A 21,904-nucleotide genomic window follows, 5' to 3' on the forward strand; every position below is an offset into this window, starting at 1 on the left:
CCCCCTCGTGCCTTCATTGTGGAATTGCAGGTAGGGTTAAAAATTTTTAAAATTGGGTTAATTTGTTCACCTGTCTCGTCACGCATTTAGGCAGTGTACTGTACCCAATTTTAAAATTTTAAGCCTACCTGCAATTCCACAATGAAGCCACGATGGGATGCCATCACACCACAACAAAGCAACTATAACATGACAACAGGTGGGACTCTTGCTCCACCTCTCCCCCACAACTAGACACCCTATAGGCAAACACACGCATACGTAAGGCTTTTTACATACCTCCCAGCAACGCATCCGTCACCAGCATCGCACGGACCGGCACGGGTCCACACGTTGAAGGAGGCAGAGAAGGCGGCCCTAGACAAACAGGGATTACAATCGCTGCCGGTGAAGAAAGTGACGCGCACCTGCTGAGGGCCGGCTCTGGGTTCTCGAGGACTACAAAGACCTGGTCCAGGTGCTGCAACAGAGACAGGGAGGTAAGACTGGGCTTCATCTATACCGGGCAACTTTCTGTATTGTCTTTCAGTGTTGATGTGATTGTGTATGTTGTTGTCTCTACCACTCCGAATAGTTGAGCCCAACATTGTGCTACTTACTGATATTTATTAATACTATTTAAAAAAAGAAAAAAAAAAAGGTGAAAAATGGTAAGTTTGCAGAATAGATTTGATGTTTGAGTGCAACAAAGGGACATGATGGCAGCAAGCAGTCTTAAAATGCACACAGTTCACAGCACAAACCCCACACTAAAGAGAACATTAGCCAAAACATATTTCAAATTAATACAGTCCGTGCACCGCTTAATCACAAGAGAGGGATGCCTTGAAAAGGGAGATTTACCTAAAAGTGTGCTGAGACAGGTTACGAAATCAACCTAATTTTAAAGTTTCAACACCACCTGCAATTCCACACTAGAGCCATGAGGGGATGCGATCACACCACAACAAAGAAACTAAAACATGCTCTGACAACACGTGGGACTCTTGCTCCACCTCTCCCCCACAAGTAGACACCCCACAGGCGCACACATGCACGCACAAACGCTTTTACACACCTCCCAGCAATGCCTCCTTCACCAGCATCGCACTGACCGGTACGGGACCACACATGGAAGGAGGCAGAGAAGGCACGCCTGGACACACGGGGATTACAATCTCTTCTGGTGAACAAACCGACACGCACCTGGCGAGGGACAGCCCTGGGTTCTCGAGGACTACAAAAACCTCCAGGCGCTGCAGCAGAGACTGGGGTCCTTCTGTACCGGGCGACCTTTCTGTATTGTCTCTCACTGTTGATGTGATTGCAGACAGCAACGTACACACCACTCTGAATAGTTGGGCCCAACATTGTGTTACTTGGCAAGTTTGTAAAATAGATTTGATGCTTGAGTGCAACAAAGGGACATGATGGCAGCAAGCAGTCTTAAAATGGACACACACACACACACACACACACTAAAGAAAACATGCTCTGACTGTTGATGTGACTGTGTACAGTACACTGCCTAAATGCGTGACGAGACAGGTGAACAAATTAACCCAATCACACGAACAGTCAGAGCATGTTATAGTTGCTTTGTTGTGGTGTGACAGCATCCCCCTCGTGGCTTCATTGTGGAATTGCAGGTAGGGTTAAAAATTTTTAAAATTGGGTACAGTACACTGCCTAAATGCGTGACGAGACAGGTGAACAAATTAACCCAATTTTAAAATTTTAAGCCTACCTGCAATTCCACAATGAAGCCACGATGGGATGCCATCACACCACAACAAAGCAACTATAACATGACAACAGGTGGGACTCTTGCTCCACCTCTCCCCCACAACTAGACACCCTATAGGCAAACACACGCATACGTAAGGCTTTTTACATACCTCCCAGCAACGCATCCGTCACCAGCATCGCACGGACCGGCACGGGTCCACACGTTGAAGGAGGCAGAGAAGGCGGCCCTAGACAAACAGGGATTACAATCGCTGCCGGTGAAGAAAGTGACGCGCACCTGCTGAGGGCCGGCTCTGGGTTCTCGAGGACTACAAAGACCTGGTCCAGGTGCTGCAACAGAGGCAGGGAGGTAAGACTGGGCTTCATCTATACCGGGCAACTTTCTGTATTGTCTTTCAGTGTTGATGTGATTGTGTATGTTGTTCTCTACCACTCCGAATAGTTGAGCCCAACATTGTGCTACTTACTGATATTTATTAATACTATTTAAAAAAAAGAAAAAAAAAAAGGTGAAAAATGGTAAGTTTGCAGAATAGATTTGATGTTTGAGTGCAACAAAGGGACATGATGGCAGCAAGCAGTCTTAAAATGCACACAGTTCACAGCACAAACCCCACACTAAAGAGAACATTAGCCAAAACATATTTCAAATTAATACACTCCGTGCACCGCTTAATCACAAGAGAGGGATGCCTTGAAAAGGGAGATTTACCTAAAAGTGTGTTGAGACAGGTTACGAAATCAACCTAATTTTAAAGTTTCAAGACCACCTGCAATTCCACAATGAAGTCGTGTGGGGAGAGTCATCACACCACAACCAAGCAACTCAAACACGCTCTGACTGTTGATGTGGTTGTATATAGTACACTGCCTAAAGGCATGCTAGACAGGTGAATAAATAACCCAATTTTAAAAATAAAACCACCTGCAATTCCACACTTCATACCACACACCCCACACTAAACAAAACAGTAGCCAAAACGAAATCCAAGCTTCCCAACCAAATTTGGGAAATGATTTCTTTTTTTTTTTTTTTAAAAAAAAAAAGGTTTTCACTTATTCTACAGAAGTTTCCCATGCAGCTGCATTTGTTCAAGCTAAGATAAGTTTTACTTATACACATATTGTATTAGCAGAAAGATATACACATGTAGATGTGCGATTCTTAAGTTAGCTTTTTCCCACCATATAAAATAATGTACATTGCACAAATAGCTGCATAAAACTTTCTGAATATTGATGATTCCTAATCACTTTCTAGTTTTATATAAACATATATTTAATATAAACATTTGTTACAGTACAGCAGTAGCTGCGTGAAGGTTTAACAGGTATGATCTCAAAGTTATAGCACATGAACATTTACACACCTTACATGAACTTCGGAGAGAACTGGCACAGTGAGTCTGGAAGAAGTGAATTATAATTTAGTAGGGGTGCGGTGGCGCAGTGGATTGGACCACAGTCCTGCTCTGCGGTGGGTCTGGGGTTCAAGTCCTGCTTGGAGTGCCTTGCGATGGACTGGCGTCCCGTCCTGGGTGTGTCCCCTCCCTCTCCGGCTTTACGCCCTGCGTCACCGGGTTGGCTCCGGTTCCCCGCGACCCCGTATGGGACAAGCGGTTCTGAAAACGTGTACGTGTGTGAATTTTAATTTACTAATGCTTGTCATGGTTTCCAGAGAAAACCATTTAGCATGCAAGTGCAGCCTTTCTATCAGCAACACAGAGCTGATATCCACTGGGGGGCAGGAGCTAATTTTGAGGACCCAAGGTAGGGTTAGAAAGTCAGACACACAAGATATAAAAGAGATGGCAAGAACAAAGTAAGGATCAAGGACAAGTGCGAGGAGGGGCGTGAAGTTTTTGTGAGATTCCACAATGACAAGGTAAAAACATTAGATCAGCTGCAGTAATTTGTAAATAATGGGTTGCCATTTTGCTATTAAAATGCTCACGTAAATACTTCACTCAGATATTTTTCTGTAGATCCATGTATCGTTTTGGAGTAGTTTACCAAGAGATTCTTTTCCAATTCAGATGGACGCTGAGCACAGATACTCTTCCAGTCGGTTGTTGCGGGTGTGGTTCAAAGAGCCATGGGGGAGATCCGAAGGGTAAAGGACAAGAACCAATCCCTGAGGTGAATTTTATTGTTCTGCTTCACTCTGTTAAAGACTTCGATTGAATACAGGTGTGGCGAATACAGCTGGGTTTGTCCAAAGGTGCGCCCTTTATGGTCATTTAGAATATTGCCTCCAATGGTCATTACAATGCCAGTAATTAATAACATGCTGAAAAAAGCCTGTACCCTTCATTCTTGGAATACGGCTATTAAAAAAAAAAAAAAAAAAACCAACCCTGGATGAGAATGAAGGGATTCAGTTGCTGGATTTCAGCACAAACTGCTGGTGATTATGAGAACATTGGAACCACTTAAAGCAAATTAAAAGCTCACCCCAAGGTTCAAATCTTTGAAACCTTCATCCCCTCCATGGATCAGAGAGGATTACCAGAACGTTAAAACAAACTGCCCAGTGCGGCACAGAAAATTTCCCCATCCATCGCTTAAACTGTTTAAAAATCTTTACTCAATAAATAAACAACAAAAAGTGGCATGCCACTACTAAAACATTTACAATAAAACTGTCACATCCCCACCCGCACCACAATTGGCAGCACCTGGCTCCGATTAAGCGCTTGACAGTAATCAGCATACTTGTCTTTAGAAGACACTCCTCATCCATACATCTCGTTGAGACATCTGGCTTTGCTATGCTAACAGCATTTATCCTGTTCCCTGTTGTTTGTTCTTGATGTCTGACCATTTGCCTTGCTTCCTGACTTTGTCCATGAGTCTCTGCAGTGTAAACATTACATGATGGAATCTTTAAAACACACACAAAAAAAAACATACCCCATGGCAAAAAGACACAAATAAACTTGTCCGGCAACTCTACTGCACAAGAGAGGCAGTTCCCTGGCCTGTTCCCAAGGTGTTGCTGTACACATTACCTATCATTTTCTTTGCATGTTTCTCTTTTCACATCATCTCCCCCATTTAGACATTTTGATACGATATATAAACAATGCAAATAACCAAATAAAAAACAATTTTAAATTGGTTAAGAAAACACCCACATATGTAATGAAAACTCTACTACAATAAACCAAAAAAAGATGATAAATACAAACACACCACACAGTAATTTTCAAAGACTACTTCAAAGTACAATAAATTACTGTAAGTTATAAAATTGTGCAATTAAATATAGTGACTCCTCCGTGAACCGCCACCTTATCGTGGTGGAGGGGTTTGAGTGCCTGAATGAGTCCAGGAGCTATGTTGTCTGGGGCTACATGCCCCTGGTAGGGTCTCCCATGGCAGACAGGTCCTGGATGACAGACGAGACAAAGCGCGGTTCAAAAACCCCTTATGACAAAAAAATCAAGGCGTCCGTTTACCCCGCCCGGTATGGGGTCACCGGGGCCCCACCCTGGAGCCAGGCCTGGGGGGGGGGCTCGCATGCGAGCGCCTGGTGGCCAGGTCTATGCCCACGGGGCCTGGCCGGGCTCAGCCCGAAGCCACAACGTGGAGCCGCTCTTCGGTGGGCTCACCACCTGCCGGAGAAACCATAAGGGGCCGGTGCGTTGTGATTTGGGCGGTGGTCGGGGCCGAGTGCCCGGCCGACCCAAACCTCGGGCGCCAACTCTGGTTTTTGGGACTTGGAATGTCACCTCACTGGCGGGGAAGGAGCCTGAGCTGGTGCGGGAAGTTGAGAGATACCGTCTAGATATAGTTGGGCTCACTTCCACTCACAGCTTGGGTTCTGGAACCACTCTACTCGATCGAGGGTGGACTCTCCACTATTCTGGCGTTGCCCAAGGTGAGAGGCGACGGGCTGGTGTGGGCTTATTAATAGCCCCCCAGTTCAGCCGCCATGTGTTGGAGTCTACCCCGGTGAATGAGAGGGTCATCTCCCTACGCCTTCGGGTCAGGGAACGGTCTCTCACTGTCGTTTGTGCTTATGCGCCTAGCGGCAGTGTAGAGTACCCGGCCTTTTTAGAGTCCCTGGGGGGCGTGCTGGAAAGCGCTCCCACTGGGGACTCTGTCGTTCTACTGGGGGACTTTAACGCCCACGTGGGCAGCGACAGTGATACCTGGAGGGGCGTGATTGGGAGGAACGGCCTCCCTGATCTGAACCCGAGCGGTGAGTTGTTATTGGATTTCTGTGCTAGTCGCGGTTTATCCATAACGAACACCATGTTCATGCATAAGGGTGTCCACCAGTGCACTTGGCACCAGGACACCCTAGGTCGGAGGTCGATGATCGACTTTGTAGTCGTTTCTTCTGACCTTCGGCCATATGTCTTGGACACTCGGGTGAAGAGAGGGGCTGAGCTGTCAACTGATCACCACCTGGTGGTGAGTTGGATTCGATGGCGGGGGAAAAAGCTGGACAGACCTGGCAGGCCCAAACGCATAGTGAGGGTCTGTTGGGAACGTTTGGCGGAGGCCCCTGTCAGAGAGGTCTTCAACTCCCACCTCCGACAGAGCTTCAACCAGGTCCCGAGGGAGGTGGGGGACATTGAGTCTGAATGGACTATGTTCCGCTCCTCCATTGTCGGTGCGGCTGTTCGGAGCTGCGGCCATAAGGTCTCCGGTGCCTGTCGCGGCGGCAATCCCCGAACACGGTGGTGGACACCGGAAGTAAGGGATGCCGTCAAGCTGAAGAAGGAGTTCTATCGGGCCTGGCTGGCTCATGGGACTCCTGAAGCAGCTGACGGGTACCGACGGGCCAAACGGAGCGCGGCTCTGGCAGTCGCCGCGGCAAAAACTCGGGCTTGGGAGGAGTTCGGTGAGGCCATGGAGGAAGACTTTCGGTCGGCCTCAAAGAGATTCTGGCAAACCGTCCGGCGACTCAGAGGGGGGAAGCGGTGTTCCACGAACACTGTTTACAGTGGAAGTGGTGCGCTGCTGACCTCAGCTGAGGATGTTCTCGGGCGGTGGAAGGAGTACTTTGAGGATCTCCTCAATCCCTCCGACACGCCTTCCGTAGAGGAAGCTGAGGCTGGGGACTCGGAGGGGGACTCGTCCATTACCCTGGCTGAAGTTGCTGAGGTAGTCAAAAAACTCCTCGGTGGCAAGGCTCCGGGGGTGGATGAGATCCGCCCCGAGTTTCTCAAGTCTCTGGATGTTGTGGGGCTGTCTTGGCTGACACGCCTCTGCAGCATCGCGTGGAGTTCGGGAACGGTGCCTCTGGACTGGCAGACCGGGGTGGTGGTCCCTCTTTTTAAGAAGGGGGACCGGAGATTGTGTTCCAACTACAGGGGGATCACACTCCTTAGCCTCCCTGGGAAAGTCTATGCCAGGGTACTGGAAAGGAGAATCCGACCGATAGTCGAACCTCGGATTCAGGAGGAGCAATGCGGTTTTCGCCCTGGCCGTGGAACACTGGACCAGCTCTATACCCTCACTAGGGTGTTGGAGGGTTCGTGGGAGTTTGCCCAACCAGTCCATATGTGTTTTGTGGACCTGGAGAAGGCATTCGACCGTGTCCCTCGTGGCATCCTGTGGGGGGTGCTTCGGGATTATGGGGTTCGGGGCTCGTTGCTACGGGCTGTTCGTTCCCTGTATGACCGGAGCAGGAGCTTGGTTCGCATTGCCGGCAGTAAGTCAGACCTGTTCCCGGTGCATGTTGGACTCCGCCAGGGCTGCCCTTTGTCACCGATTCTGTTCATTATTTTTATGGACAGAATTTCTAGGCGCAGTCAGGGAACAGAGGGTGTCTGTTTTGGTGGCCGCGAGATCTCGTCTCTGCTTTTTGCGGACGATGTGGTCCTGTTGGCTTCATCAAGTCAAGACTTGCAGCGTGCACTGGGGAGGTTTGCAGCCGAGTGCGAAGCGGCGGGGATGAGAATCAGCACCTCCAAATCCGAGGCCATGGTTCTCAGTCGGAAAAAGGTGGATTGCTCCCTCCGGGTTAGGGGGGAGTTGCTCCCTCAAGTGGAGGAGTTTAAGTATCTTGGGGTCTTGTTCACGAGTGAGGGAAAAATGGAGCGGCAGGTCGACAGACGGATCGGTGCGGCGTCTGCAGTAATGCGGTCATTGTACCGGTCTGTTGTGGTGAAGAGGGAGCTGAGTCGTAAGGCGAAGCTCTCAATTTACCGGTCGATCTACGTTCCTACCCTCACCTATGGTCATGAACTCTGGATCATGACCGAAAGAATGAGATCGCGGATACAAGCGGCAGAAATGAGTTTCCTCCGCAGAGTGGCTGGGCGCACCCTTAGGGATAGGGTGAGGAGCTCAGTCACCCGGGAGGAGCTCGGAGTAGAGCCGCTGCTCCTCCGCATCGAGAGGAGCCAGTTGAGGTGGCTCGGGCATCTGTTCCGGATGCCTCCTGGACGCCTCCCTGGGGAGGTGCTCCGGGCTTGTCCCACTGGGAGGAGGCCTCGGGGCAGACCCAGGACACGTTGGAGAGACTATGTCTCCCGGCTGGCCTGGGAACGCCTTAGGGGTTCCCCCAGAGGAACTGGAGGAGGTGTGCGGGGAGAGGGAGGTCTGGAGTACTCTGCTCGGACTGCTGCCCCCGCGACCCGGCCCCGGATAAAAGCGGAGGAAGATGGATGGATGGATGGATGGAGATGGATAAATATAGTGAGTAAAGAGACAGTTGCACCCTCTTATCCACAGGAGATATGTTCTGAGGCCCCCGCTGGATGCCTGAAACCGTGGATAGCACTGAACCCTATATATAATCCGTTTTTTCCTAACAGAAGCAGAAGAAATAAAACTAAGAACGCTACTAAGTGACCAATGGGCAGGTAGCGTATACAGCACGGATACGCTGGACAAGGGGATGATTGACGTAATGGCGCGAGATTTCATCATGCTGCTCAGAATGGAGCGCAGACAGACTTAAGTCAAGCATCACTCCCAGACTCTTAGCTAAGGAAGTAGGCAAAATGAACGAGTTTCCCACTTTGATGGAGACGCCATGACAGGAAGACAGGCTAGCTGCGAGGTGTAGGATCTCTGTTCACCAGTGATATCAACAGCCTATACACGAACATTGCAACAGACCTGGGCCTGAGAGCAGTAAAGAACACCATTCTAAGGTACCCAGACCACAATGGACCAGACACTGAACTCCTACAATTACTGGAAATCAGTGTCATCACGAATAATTCTGAATTTAACACACAAGTCTACCTACAGATACAGCGGACAGCAATGGGTTAAAAAAAAAAAAAAATTTGCCCTTGGTCTACGCGAACATCTACATGGCAGACTGGGAGGAAACTCTATTTATGAAATGCCCAAACAGACCACTCCAGTGCTACAGATACCTGGGTGACATTTTCAGGGTCTGGCACCATGGCCACGAGGATTTTGACACATTCACCACACTCATGAACATACACCACTCCAAAATAACACCACACCACAGTCCATTACACTAAACCTCAAGGTGGCTTTAAAAACACTCGAGACCAAGGTTTACTTTAAAAGCACTGACACTCACTGTCTACCGCACAAATCCAGCTTCCAGCCCAAACGCACCTTCCAGGGATTGATCAAGTCCCAACTCATCAGGTTCCACCGAATATGCTCAGAGAAAACAGAGTTCAACAACACCACCGGAACTCTGTTCCGAGCTCTTAGACCGAGGGAATAGGTTCCGGAGACATATCAAAATCACAGACAATGAACTCAATATAGGAAGGCCATGGTAGCAGGGTGACTCACACTGAAAAGGTCATCCCACTAATATAAATAATGTGTCGGAAGAATGATACTTTGGCTCCTTTTCCAAAAAGCGTTATGCTCAATTACAGTTGTATGCTCAACGCAAACCAAACGTGCATCTTAAGGGTGAACACGAATTTACCTTAGATAGAAAGGCAATAATTCCAGTAAATTATTGCACCAGCAAGATGGTGTGTGCTGTGTGCTTGAAGCAGGGGAGGAGACACAGAGCTGTTTCACCGGGGGGGGGGGCTTCTTCTGGGCCAAAAGGAAGAGAGAATCCACCCAGTGTTCGATAACTAAGAGTTTAACTCGGCTGGGTGCTGCCCCAGTGCATGCACTTCTGCAGAGAGAATTTCACCAGAGAAGTTTTTTGAAGGATTTGGTCCTGCTTTACTGCCCTTTTCCCTTCTCTATCTACTGCACACTCGGACCGTCTGCTTTCAGGAAGGAGGAGATGCTGTGCGACCAATAATGAGTGGACCAGCTTTTGAAAAGCAGCTCGCCAGCATTTTGACTGACATCCCAAACTCTATGAGCTGCCACCCTGCATCCAAAGACTCTCCAACCTTGCCCGAGTTCTCAGCCACAGATATGGGTTTCTACAGAGGACCGACGGGGGGGGCACAGCCAACATGAGTACTATCAGAGCCAGACCTACTCACAATCTATAAAACCCCTACTCGTACCACCAGTTTAACCCGAACGGAATCGGGGGCCCGGGGGCCTACCCGACAAAGTCAGAATACACCTACAGCAACTCATACAAGCAATACGGGCATTATAAACAGGGAGCTGCAGACACCACCCAAGGACACTGGTAAGTCTGAACTTTCCACAAATATAAACCCATGTAGACTATGATAATGTAATCTTTAATATGAGCTTTCAACATCAGCAAAACATATTCATTTTTCCTTAAACCAGCCCTTGGACTATCAGAGAAAAGCAGCTTGCTTACTAGAGCTTATAGGTTTTCACTGTATCTTACATAGCTTTTTTAACATAGCTTATATGTCCCTCTATACTTTATCTGAAAACATATCATATGTCCAATGATTTAAGAATACTCACATTTATTACTTTTGTAGTTTCATTTTGAATACCCCCCCCCCCCCCCCCCTTTGGTGAAACTGAAATGTTGAGTGTGTACGGTAGCTGTTGCTAATATGTGGTTCATTTTATCCATCACACTGTATCGTTATGTATATGCTGCACCTGTACATTGTTTGGAAAGCAAGGAATAGAGAACTCACGTGGTCATGCACACGCTCTCGGTTCAGTCCCTGAATGATGGTGTTATCATAGTCTGTTGAAGACAATGAGGACACACTGGGAGATGTTGGGCCTCTTTTTGGTGCTCCAGATGATCCTGAAGTGTTGGGGCAATTTTGCAATGGAGAAGATGGACTCACACCCACATCACTCAGCATGATGTACACTAACTTGATTGTACTTCTGTCCCGTATGTCTTGTACTGATGTAACATTCATGAATTCATTACTGAAGTCAGGATCCACGAACTGAATACCAAAGTCTCGTTCAATTCCAAATGCTTGGCAAATTGTACTGTGAAACTCCTTTAAAGTTTCTGGCCTTCCCGAATGGAGAAGTCATTAGAAGAAGCCATTTTAAAGCCATCATTGTCCACGATGACTCTGAGCTTCATATGCCATGCCGTTAAAATGTTGTTAAATCAATATTTGGTAATGTTGTTACTTCAGTACAACATTTTCACAGTTCACTCAAAACATGAAGAGTTTAGCTGTCTACACATGACCTGTGACAGGTTGACTCTATGCTGCAATTAGCCATTATACTACTATAGGAAAAACAAAGACACAGAACCACATCTAGCAAGAAGCTGAAAGTTGAAGAAGGTGAAAGAAATGTGTACCGGTACTTTTTTCAGCATGAATGTAAACAGCACTTCAGTGTGAATTATAAGATGACGACCTACTGGTGTTGAGCTCCTCCTTCTTCCCTATATATTTTTCCTTCAATTTTGCTTTTTTTTTAATGGTCATTTGCTGTACCATAACCGTGGTAACAATAAAGAAAGAAAAAACTGATACCACACAATTACAGAAATTTATCCGCAGCTGTTGCAGATCTATGGAGTTGTGGTTTAAAACATTGTTTTAAACTGAATGACCGCTGAAATACTGCTGCCATCAGTATCGCTTTTAAGTGTTTGTTAAATGCACTTACCAAAACAATATGGGATCCCCAAAAAGTTCTGTTCCACATTACACCAAGATTAGACATGAAGAGCCTGCAATTGAAATAAACTAAAAATGAACAGGAATTAGCTAAATGGGCAAGCCTGTTCACAAAGAAAATGTAGTTGTCCAGTTAGTAATGACTAACTTGTGTGTCTACAACATGCCTGTGTGACTCACATCAGGTCACTTACTTGTGAAGATGTTAAGTCCAAATTTTCGTTATTTACATATGAAATATGCAACAAATGCCAGTTTTTAGGAGAGAAGACAATTTTCAGCAATAATTCTTTTGTTTATTAACTTATACACACACACACACACACACACACACACACACACACACACACACATTTTCAGAGCCGCTTGTCCCATACGGGGTCACGGGGGAACCGGAGCCTAACCCGGCAACACAGGGCGTAAGGCCGGAGGGGGAGGGGACACACCCAGGACGGGACGCCAGTCCGTCACAAGGCACCCCAAGCGGGACTCGAACCCCAGACCCACCGGACAGCAGGACCGTGGTCCAACCCACTGCGCCACTGCACCCCCTTTTAGTAACTTATATTATTTCTTAATTCACTGGTGGAATATTTTCTAGCAAAGTGTAATTTCTCTGATGAGCTGTAATTTTTACGAAATCACTTACAGCATTTAGAAATTATGCTTTCAAAGCTAAACTTAACTATCACATAGACAACTTGTAGTACTTTGGTTTGATAGTACATTAGAATTTCTGATGAAAGCAGAGCACAAAACAGAACTAAAAAAAACGTTAACCTACCAGCTAGCAAAATCGGATATCTCGACGTCCCCGCGTCGTGTGCCCACCATTTCACAACCTTCACTGGTAGCAGCTCCGACCACGTTAAGTCTAAGACATATACTGTATTTAAGTAAAAAAAAAAAAAAAATTACACACCCATGGCATGGCTACAAATTGCTTACTTGCCAAAAATGAGGATCCTTGGACAGGGTTATACCGAATTTACGTAACGCGCAGTACTGTTGCAAACCCTTGATAGTGAAAAAGATCCCCACCTCCACGACATAAAAAAAGCGGGAAAACGTATATAGACATGCGCAGAGAGAACAGTATGTGGAAAGTTCATTGAACAGTTTTTTCAAATTACCTTTAATTGAATAAAATTTACTTGTTTTCAATATAGCAAGTACATTTTTAAATTAATTTAAAAACATCTGTAGTATTAAATTACACATTAAAATCTATAAATTAAAAGTTCCCAAAAGCGACTCTTTCACGATGTGAGTTCTTGCATACATCTACTATGCATACCGAAAATTTCGAAATGGTGGGCACAAGAAAACGCGGGGATGAGATAATCCGAGTTTTCTAGCTGGTAGGTTAACGTTTTTTAGTTCTGTTTTATGCTCTGCTTTCATCAGAAATTCTAATGTACTATCAATCCAAAGTACTACAAGAAGTTGTCTGTGTGATTAAGTTTAGCTTTGAAAGCATAATTTCTAAATGCTGTAAGTGATTTCGTAAAAATTATAGCATTTCAGAGAAATGCTAGAAAACTCGGATTATCTCATCCCCGCGTTTTCTTGTGCCCACCATTTCGAAATTTTCGGTATGCAATGCATGATAGTAGATCATGTATGCAAGACGAACTCACATCGTCGTTGAAACTGAAAGAGTCGCTTTTGGGAACTTTTAATTTATAGATTTTAATGTGTAATTTAATACTACAGATGTTTTTAAATTAATTTAAAAATGTACTTGCTATATTGAAAACAAGTACATTTTATTCAATTAAAGGTAATTTGAAAAAACTGTTCAATGAACTTTCCACATACTGTTCTCTCTGCGCATGTCTATATACGTTTTCCCGCTTTTTTATGTCGTGGAGGTGGGGATCTTTTTCACTGGTTTGCAACAGTACTGCGCGTTACGTAAATTCGGTATAACCCTGTCCAAGGATCCTCATTTTTGGTAAGTAAGCAATTTGTAGCCATGCCATGGCTGTGTAGTAATTTTTTTTTTTTTTTTTTAAACTTAAATACAGTATATGTCTTAGACTTAACGTGGTCGGAGCTGCTACCAGTCAAGGTTGTGAAATGGTGGGCACACGACGACGCGGGGACGTCGAGATATCCGATTTTGCTAGCTGGTAGGTTAACGTTTTTTTTAGTTCTGTTTTTTGTGCTCTGCTTTCATCAGAAATTCTAATGTACTATCAAACCAAAGTACTACAAGTTTTGTCTGTGTGATTAGTTTAGCTTAAGCTTTGAAAGCATAAATTTCTAAATTGTGTAAAAAAGTGATTTCGTAAAAAATTACAGCTCATCAGAGAAATTACACTTTGCTAGAAAATATTCCACCAGTGAATTAAGAAATAATAAGTTAATAAACAAAAGAATTATTGCTGAAAATTGTCTTCTCTCCTAAAAACTGGCATTTGTTGCATATTTCATATGTAAATAACGACAATTTGGACTTAACATCTTCACAAGTAAGTTTGTAGTGACCTGATGTGAGTCACAGGCATGTAGACACACTTGTCAGGTTTAGTCATTACTAACTGGACAACTACATTTTCTTTGTGAACAGGCTTGCCCATTTAGCTAATTCCTGTTCATTTTTAGTTTATTTCAATTGCAGGCTCTTCATGTCTAATCTTGGTGTAATGTGGAACAGAACTTTTTGGGGATCCCATATTGTTTTGGTAAGTGCATTTAACAAACACTTAAAAGCGATACTGATGGCAGCAGTATTTCAGCGGTCATTCAGTTTAAAACAATGTTTTAAACCACAACTCCATAGATCTGCAACAGCTGCGGATAAATTTCTGTAATTGTGTGGTATCAGTTTTTTCTTTCTTTATTGTTACCACGGTTATGGTACAGCAAATGACCATTAAAAAAAAGCAAAATTGAAGGAAAAATATATAGGGAAGAAGGAGGAGCTCAACACCAGTAGGTCGTCATCTTATAATTCACACTGAAGTGCTGTTTACATTCATGCTGAAAAAAGTACCGGTACACATTTCTTTCACCTTCTTCAACTTTCAGCTTCTTGCTAGATGTGGTTCTGTGTCTTTGTTTTTCCTATAGTAGTATAATGGCTAATTGCAGCATAGAGTCAACCTGTCACAGGTCATGTGTAGACAGCTAAACTCTTCATGTTTTGAGTGAACTGTGAAAATGTTGTACTGAAGTAACAACATTACCAAATATTGATTTAACAACATTTTAACGGCATGGCATATGAAGCTCAGAGTCATCGTGGACAATGATGGCTTTAAAATGGCTTCTTCTAATGACTTCTCCATTCGGGAAGGCCAGAAACTTTAAAGGAGTTTCACAGTACAATTTGCCAAGCATTTGGAATTGAACGAGACTTTGGTATTCAGTTCGTGGATCCTGACTTCAGTAATGAATTCATGAATGTTACATCAGTACAAGACATACGGGACAGAAGTACAATCAAGTTAGTGTACATCATGCTGAGTGATGTGGGTGTGAGTCCATCTTCTCCATTGCAAAATTGCCCCAACACTTCAGGATCATCTGGAGCACCAAAAAGAGGCCCAACATCTCCCAGTGTGTCCTCATTGTCTTCAACAGACTATGATAACACCATCATTCAGGGACTGAACCGAGAGCGTGTGCATGACCACGTGAGTTCTCTATTCCTTGCTTTCCAAACAATGTACAGGTGCAGCATATACATAACGATACAGTGTGATGGATAAAATGAACCACATATTAGCAACAGCTACCGTACACACTCAACATTTCAGTTTCACCAAAGGGGGGGAGGGTATTCAAAATGAAACTACAAAAGTAATAAATGTGAGTATTCTTAAATCATTGGACATATGATATGTTTTCAGATAAAGTATAGAGGGACATATAAGCTATGTTAAAAAAGCTATGTAAGATACAGTGAAAACCTATAAGCTCTAGTAAGCAAGCTGCTTTTCTCTGATAGTCCAAGGGCTGGTTTAAGGAAAAATGAATATGTTTTGCTGATGTTGAAAGCTCATATTAAAGATTACATTATCATAGTCTACATGGGTTTATATTTGTGGAAAGTTCAGACTTACCAGTGTCCTTGGGTGGTGTCTGCAGCTCCCTGTTTATAATGCCCGTATTGCTTGTATGAGTTGCTGTAGGTGTATTCTGACTTTGTCGGGTAGGCCCCCGGGCCCCCGATTCCGTTCGGGTTAAACTGGTGGTACGAGTAGGGGTTTTATAGATTGTGAGTAGGTCTGGCTCTGATAGTACTCATGTTGGCTGTGCCCCCCCCGTCGGTCCTCTGTAGAAACCCATATCTGTGGCTGAGAACTCGGGCAAGGTTGGAGAGTCTTTGGATGCAGGGTGGCAGCTCATAGAGTTTGGGATGTCAGTCAAAATGCTGGCGAGCTGCTTTTCAAAAGCTGGTCCACTCATTATTGGTCGCACAGCATCTCCTCCTTCCTGAAAGCAGACGGTCCGAGTGTGCAGTAGATAGAGAAGGGAAAAGGGCAGTAAAGCAGGACCAAATCCTTCAAAAAACTTCTCTGGTGAAATTCTCTCTGCAGAAGTGCATGCACTGGGGCAGCACCCAGCCGAGTTAAACTCTTAGTTATCGAACACTGGGTGGATTCTCTCTTCCTTTTGGCCCAGAAGAAGCCCCCCCCCCCCCCCGGTAAAACAGCTCTGTGTCTCCTCCCCTGCTTCAAGCACACAGCACACACAACACACACCATCTTGCTGGTGCAATAATTTACTGGAATTATTGCCTTTCTATCTAAGGTAAATTCGTGTTCACCCTTAAGATGCACGTTTGGTTTGCGTTGAGCATACAACTGTAATTGAGCATAACGCTTTTTGGAAAAGGAGCCAAAGTATCATTCTGCCGACACATTATTTATATTAGTGGGATGACCTTTTCAGTGTGAGTCACCCTGCTACCATGGCCTTCCTATGTTGAGTTCATTGTCTGTGATTTGATATGTCTCCGGAACCTATTCCCTCGGTCTAAGAGCTCGGAACAGAGTTCCGGTGGTGTTGTTGAACTCTGTTTTCTCTGAGCATATTCGGTGGAACCTGATGAGTTGGGACTTGATCAATCCCTGGAAGGTGCGTTTGGGCTGGAAGCTGGATTTGTGCAGTAGACAGTGTGTGTCAGTGCTTTTAAAGTAAACCTTGGTCTCGAGTGTTTTTAAAGCCACCTTGAGGTTTACTGTAATGGACTGTGGTGTCCAGGAAGTTTACTTCCTGTGTGTCTCAGTGTTGTTTTATTGTTATTTTGGAGTGGTGTGTGTTCATGAGTGTGTCAAAATCCTCGTGGCCATGGTGCCAGACCCTGAAAATGTCACCCAGGTATCTGTAGCACTGGAGTGGTCTGTTTGGGCATTTCATAAATAGAGTTTCCTCCCAGTCTGCCATGTAGATGTTAGCATAGGCCAGGGCAAGTTTTTATTTGTTTTTAAACCCATTGCTGTCCGCTGTAGGAGGGGGACACAGTGGCACAGTGGTGCAGTGGGTTGGACGGGGTCCTGCTCTGCGGTTGGTCTGGGGTTCGAATCTCACTTGGGGTGTCTTGCGACAGACTGGTGTCCTGTCCTGGGTGTGTCCCCTCCAGCCTTAGGCTCTGAGTTGCTGGGTTTGGCTCCGGTTCCCTGTGACCCCGTATGGGCCAAGCGCCTCAGAAAGCGTGTGTTCACCTGCCTCATCACACCTTTTGGAAAATCTCCCTTTTTTTAAGGCATCCCTCTCTTATGATTAAGTGGTGCACGGACTGTATTAATTTGCAGTATGTTTTGGTTAATGTTTTGTTTGGTGTGGGGTGAAGTGGTTGTCCATTATTATCTTTAAGACTGCTTGCCCCCACCATGTTGCGCTCAGACATGAACTCTATTCTGCAAACGTACCATTTTTCATTATTATACATTTCCATTATAATAGAGAGGAGGTTAAAGAGCTGGCTGTCTGGTGCAGTCATCACAACCTGGAGCTGAACACCCTCAAAACAGTGGAGATGATTGTGGACTTTAAGAGAAACACCTCAGCATTATCCCCACTCACCATCGTGAACAGCACTGTGGCAACAGTGGAGTCATTCAGGTTCCTGGGCACTACCATCTCACAGGACCTGAAGTGGGAGTTCCACATAGACTCCATTGTGAAGAAGGCCCAGCAGAGGTTGTACTTCCTTCGCCAGCTGAGGAAGTTCAACCTGCCACAGGAGCTACTGATGCAATTCTACTCTGCAGTCGTCGAGTCTGTCCTCTGCACTTCTATAACTGTCTGGTTCGGCTCAGCTCCGAAATCAGACATCAGAAGATTACAGCAGATAGTTCGGACTGCTGGAAGAATCATCGGCACATCCCCCCCCCCCAGCTCTCCAAAAACTGTACTCGTCCAGAGTCAGTAAAAGGGCTAGCAAAATCATTGTAGACCCCTCACATCCAGGCCACTTCCTCTTCGAACCTTTGCCATCTGGCCGGCGCTACAGAGCACTGAGCACCAGGACAGGCCAGGCACAAGAAAAGTTTCTTTCCTCAGGCCATCTACCTCATGAACAGCTAAATCCCCCCTAGAGAGTAAACCAGTGCAATACATAACGCTGTTTATATTTATATCTATTTATCACATCATATGTCTTACTCACATTCCGTTGCATTTGTATAGAACATACATATAATGTCTCGTGACAATTTTTTGTATATTGTGTACTTAATATTTTTTATCCTTTATTCACATATTCTATCTTCTCATCTGTGTCTTGTCACTGTCATTCTGTCTGTGCTGTGGAAGTTTCTGTCACCAAGACAAATTCCTTGTATGTGTGAACATACTTGGCAGTAAAGCTTGTTCTGATTCTGATTCTGAATAAGAAAATGTCAGTCAGTAAGTAAAACAATGTTGGGCCCAAGTATTCAGAGTGGTACAGACAGCAATGTACACAATCACATCAACAGTGAGAGACAATACAGAAAGTCGCCAGGCAGGTACAGAAGGACCCCAGTCTTACCCCCATCCCCCCCCCGCGTCTCTGTTGCAGCGCCCGGAGGTTTTTATAACCCGCGAGAACCCGGGGCTCTCCCTCGGCAGGTCCGTGTCGGTTTGTCCACCAGAAGAGATTGTAATCCCCGTGTGTCCAGGCGTGCCTTCGCTGCCTCCTTCAATGCGTGGTCCCGTGCCGGTCGGTCTCCAGGTCGTCCCTCGTCGATGCGTCATCCGTCTGCTTGTCTCCGATCCCCGTCGGTGTCCCCCTTGCGTGCGGTGAGGAGCATGCACCTTTGCTTAAAAAGCGTTCCCGAGTTTTCCAGGTCCGTTGTTGGTGCCGCTTTGTGCGCAAGTGCTCCGTTCAAGGTCCCAGGCACAACTCCGCTGATGTAGTGTTCTTTCATCAATATCGAGTTGTTTCCATTTGGTGATGGCGGATCCTTGGTTTTTACACTGAGCACTTTGTTGGGTTGTTATTCAGAACAGATAACAGATATTAATGTTCAGTGTAGCTTTCGTAAAGGTTAAGCAGGACTCCTGACGTTTCGCACCTAGCTGGTGCTCCTTCAGAGGAGAATCTGCTGGCTAGGGGGGCAGTGCAGTCGTTTATATCCCAAGGTGTGTGTGTGTGTGTGTGTGTGTGTGTGTGTGTGTGTGTGTGTGTGTGTGTGTGTGTGTGTGTGTGTGAGAGAGAGAGATGTTCATTGTGGAGTGATGGCTCTCCCTTGTGGGTGTTGTGTAGAATTGCAGGTGGGTTTGAAATTTCTGTGGTGAATGTCTTGTGATGTGGCTGGGGTTTAGGTGTCCAGGACAGGTTTGTATGCTTGGATTGGGGTAGGCTGTGGATGGGAGATGTTTTTTAGGAAAAAAAAAAACGTTTTGAGCGTGTATGATGTGTGGTCTGAGGACAGGGTTAGGATGAGGGCAGGGGTCAGGGTGAGGGCTGGGGTCAAGGTGATGGTTAGGGCAAGAGTTAGGGTTCGGGGTTACGTAGGTTTCGTTCTGATCAATGTTTCTTCTTTTAATTTGTGTAATCTGTATCTACTTTTTGCCCACTTCACCGCCACCTCCCATTCTGCCTTACTGGCTAAGTCAGACGTGGGTTTCTGTGTGTGTGTGTGTGTGTGTGTGTATTATGCCTTCATGATGGGCCTGGAGTATATACATGTTGTTTTTCATCCAGGCCTCCACGTGTCTTTGCACTTTCTGTGATGTGATGTTGTTAGGGGATGAAGGTTTAATAAACTGGGTTAATTTGTTTGCCTCTTGGTGTGGTGGCGCAGTGGGTTGGACCGGGTCCTGCTCTCTGGTGGGTCTGGGGTTTGAGTGTCCCCCTTGGGGTGCCTTGCGACAGACTGGCATCTTGTCCTGGGTGTGTCCCCTCCAGCCTTAGGCCCTGAGTTGCTGGGTTTGGCTCCGGTTCCCCATAGGGTGAGTGGTTTGGACAGAGGGACAAGACATAGAGGACGGAAGTACAATCAAGTTAGCGTACATGCTGAGTGATGTGGGTGTGAGTCCATCTTCTTCATTGCAAAATTCTCCCGGCACTTCAGGATCATCTGGAGCACCAAAAAGAGGCCCAACATCTCCCAGTGTGTCCTCATTGTCTTCAACAGACTATGATAACACCATCATTCTGCCACATTCAGGGACTGAACCGAGAGCGTGTGCATGACCACGTGAGTTCTCTATTCCTTGCTTTCCAAACAATGTACAGGTGCAGCATATACATATGATACGGTGTGATGGATAAAATGAACCACATATTAGCAACAGCTACCGTACACACTCAACATTTCAGTTTCACCAAAGGGGGGGGGGGGGGGGTATTCAAAATGAAACTACAAAAGTAATAAATGTGAGTATTCTTAAATCATTGGACATATGATATGTTTTCAGATAAAGTACATAGAGACAGTGGGGGTGCGGTGGCTCAGTGGGTTGGACCTCAGTCCTGCTCTCCGGTGGGTCTGGGGTTCGAGTCCCACTTGGGGTGCCTTGCGACGGACTGGCGTCCCGTCCTGGGTGTGTCCCCTCCAGCCTTATGCCCTGGGTTGCCGGGTTAGGCTCCGGTTCCCCGTGACCCCGTATGGGACAGGCGGTTCTGACAATGTGTGTGTGTGTATATAGGGACATATAAGCTATGTTAAAAAAGCTATGTAAGATATGGTGAAAACCTATAAGCTCTAGTAAGCAAGCTGCTTTTCTCTGATAGTCCAAGGGCTGGTTTAAGGAAAAATGAATATGTTTTGCTGATGTTGAAAGCTCATATTAAAGATTACATTATCATAGTCTACATGGGTTTATATTTGTGGAAAGTTCAGACTTACCAGTGTCCTTGGGTGGTGTCTGCAGCTCCCTGTTTATAATGCCCGTATTGCTTGTATGAGTTGCTGTAGGTGTATTCTGACTTTGTCGGGTAGGCCCCCGGGCCCCCGATTCCGTTCGGGTTAAACTGGTGGTACGAGTAGGGGTTCATAGATTGTGAGTAGGTCTGGCTCTGATAGTACTCATGTTGGCTGTGCCCCCCCCGTCGGTCCTCTGTAGAAACCCATATCTGTGGCTGAGAACTCGGGCAAGGTTGGAGAGTCTTTGGATGCAGGGTGGCAGCTCATAGAGTTTGGGATGTCAGTCAAAATGCTGGCGAGCTGCTTTTCAAAAGCTGGTCCACTCATTATTGGTCGCACAGCATCTCCTCCTTCCTGAAAGCAGACGGTCCGAGTGTGCAGTAGATAGAGAAGGGAAAAGGACAGTAAAGCAGGACCAAATCCTTCAAAAAACTTCTCTGGTGAAATTCTCTCTGCAGAAGTGCATGCACTGGGGCAGCACCCAGCCGAGTTAAACTCTTAGTTATCGAACACTGGGTGGATTCTCTCTTCCTTTTGGCCCAGAAGAAGCCCCCCCCCCCCCCGGTAAAACAGCTCTGTGTCTCCTCCCCTGCTTCAAGCACACAGCACACACAACACACACCATCTTGCTGGTGCAATAATTTACTGGAATTATTGCCTTTCTATCTAAGGTAAATTCGTGTTCACCCTTAAGATGCACGTTTGGTTTGCGTTGAGCATACAACTGTAATTGAGCATAACGCTTTTTGGAAAAGGAGCCAAAGTATCATTCTGCCGACACATTATTTATATTAGTGGGATGACCTTTTCAGTGTGAGTCACCCTGCTACCATGGCCTTCCTATGTTGAGTTCATTGTCTGTGATTTGATATGTCTCCGGAACCTATTCCCTCG

This window comes from Scleropages formosus, chromosome 17, assembly GCF_900964775.1.
Source record: "Scleropages formosus chromosome 17, fSclFor1.1, whole genome shotgun sequence".
In the NCBI taxonomy this organism is placed as follows: Eukaryota; Metazoa; Chordata; class Actinopteri; order Osteoglossiformes; family Osteoglossidae; genus Scleropages; species Scleropages formosus.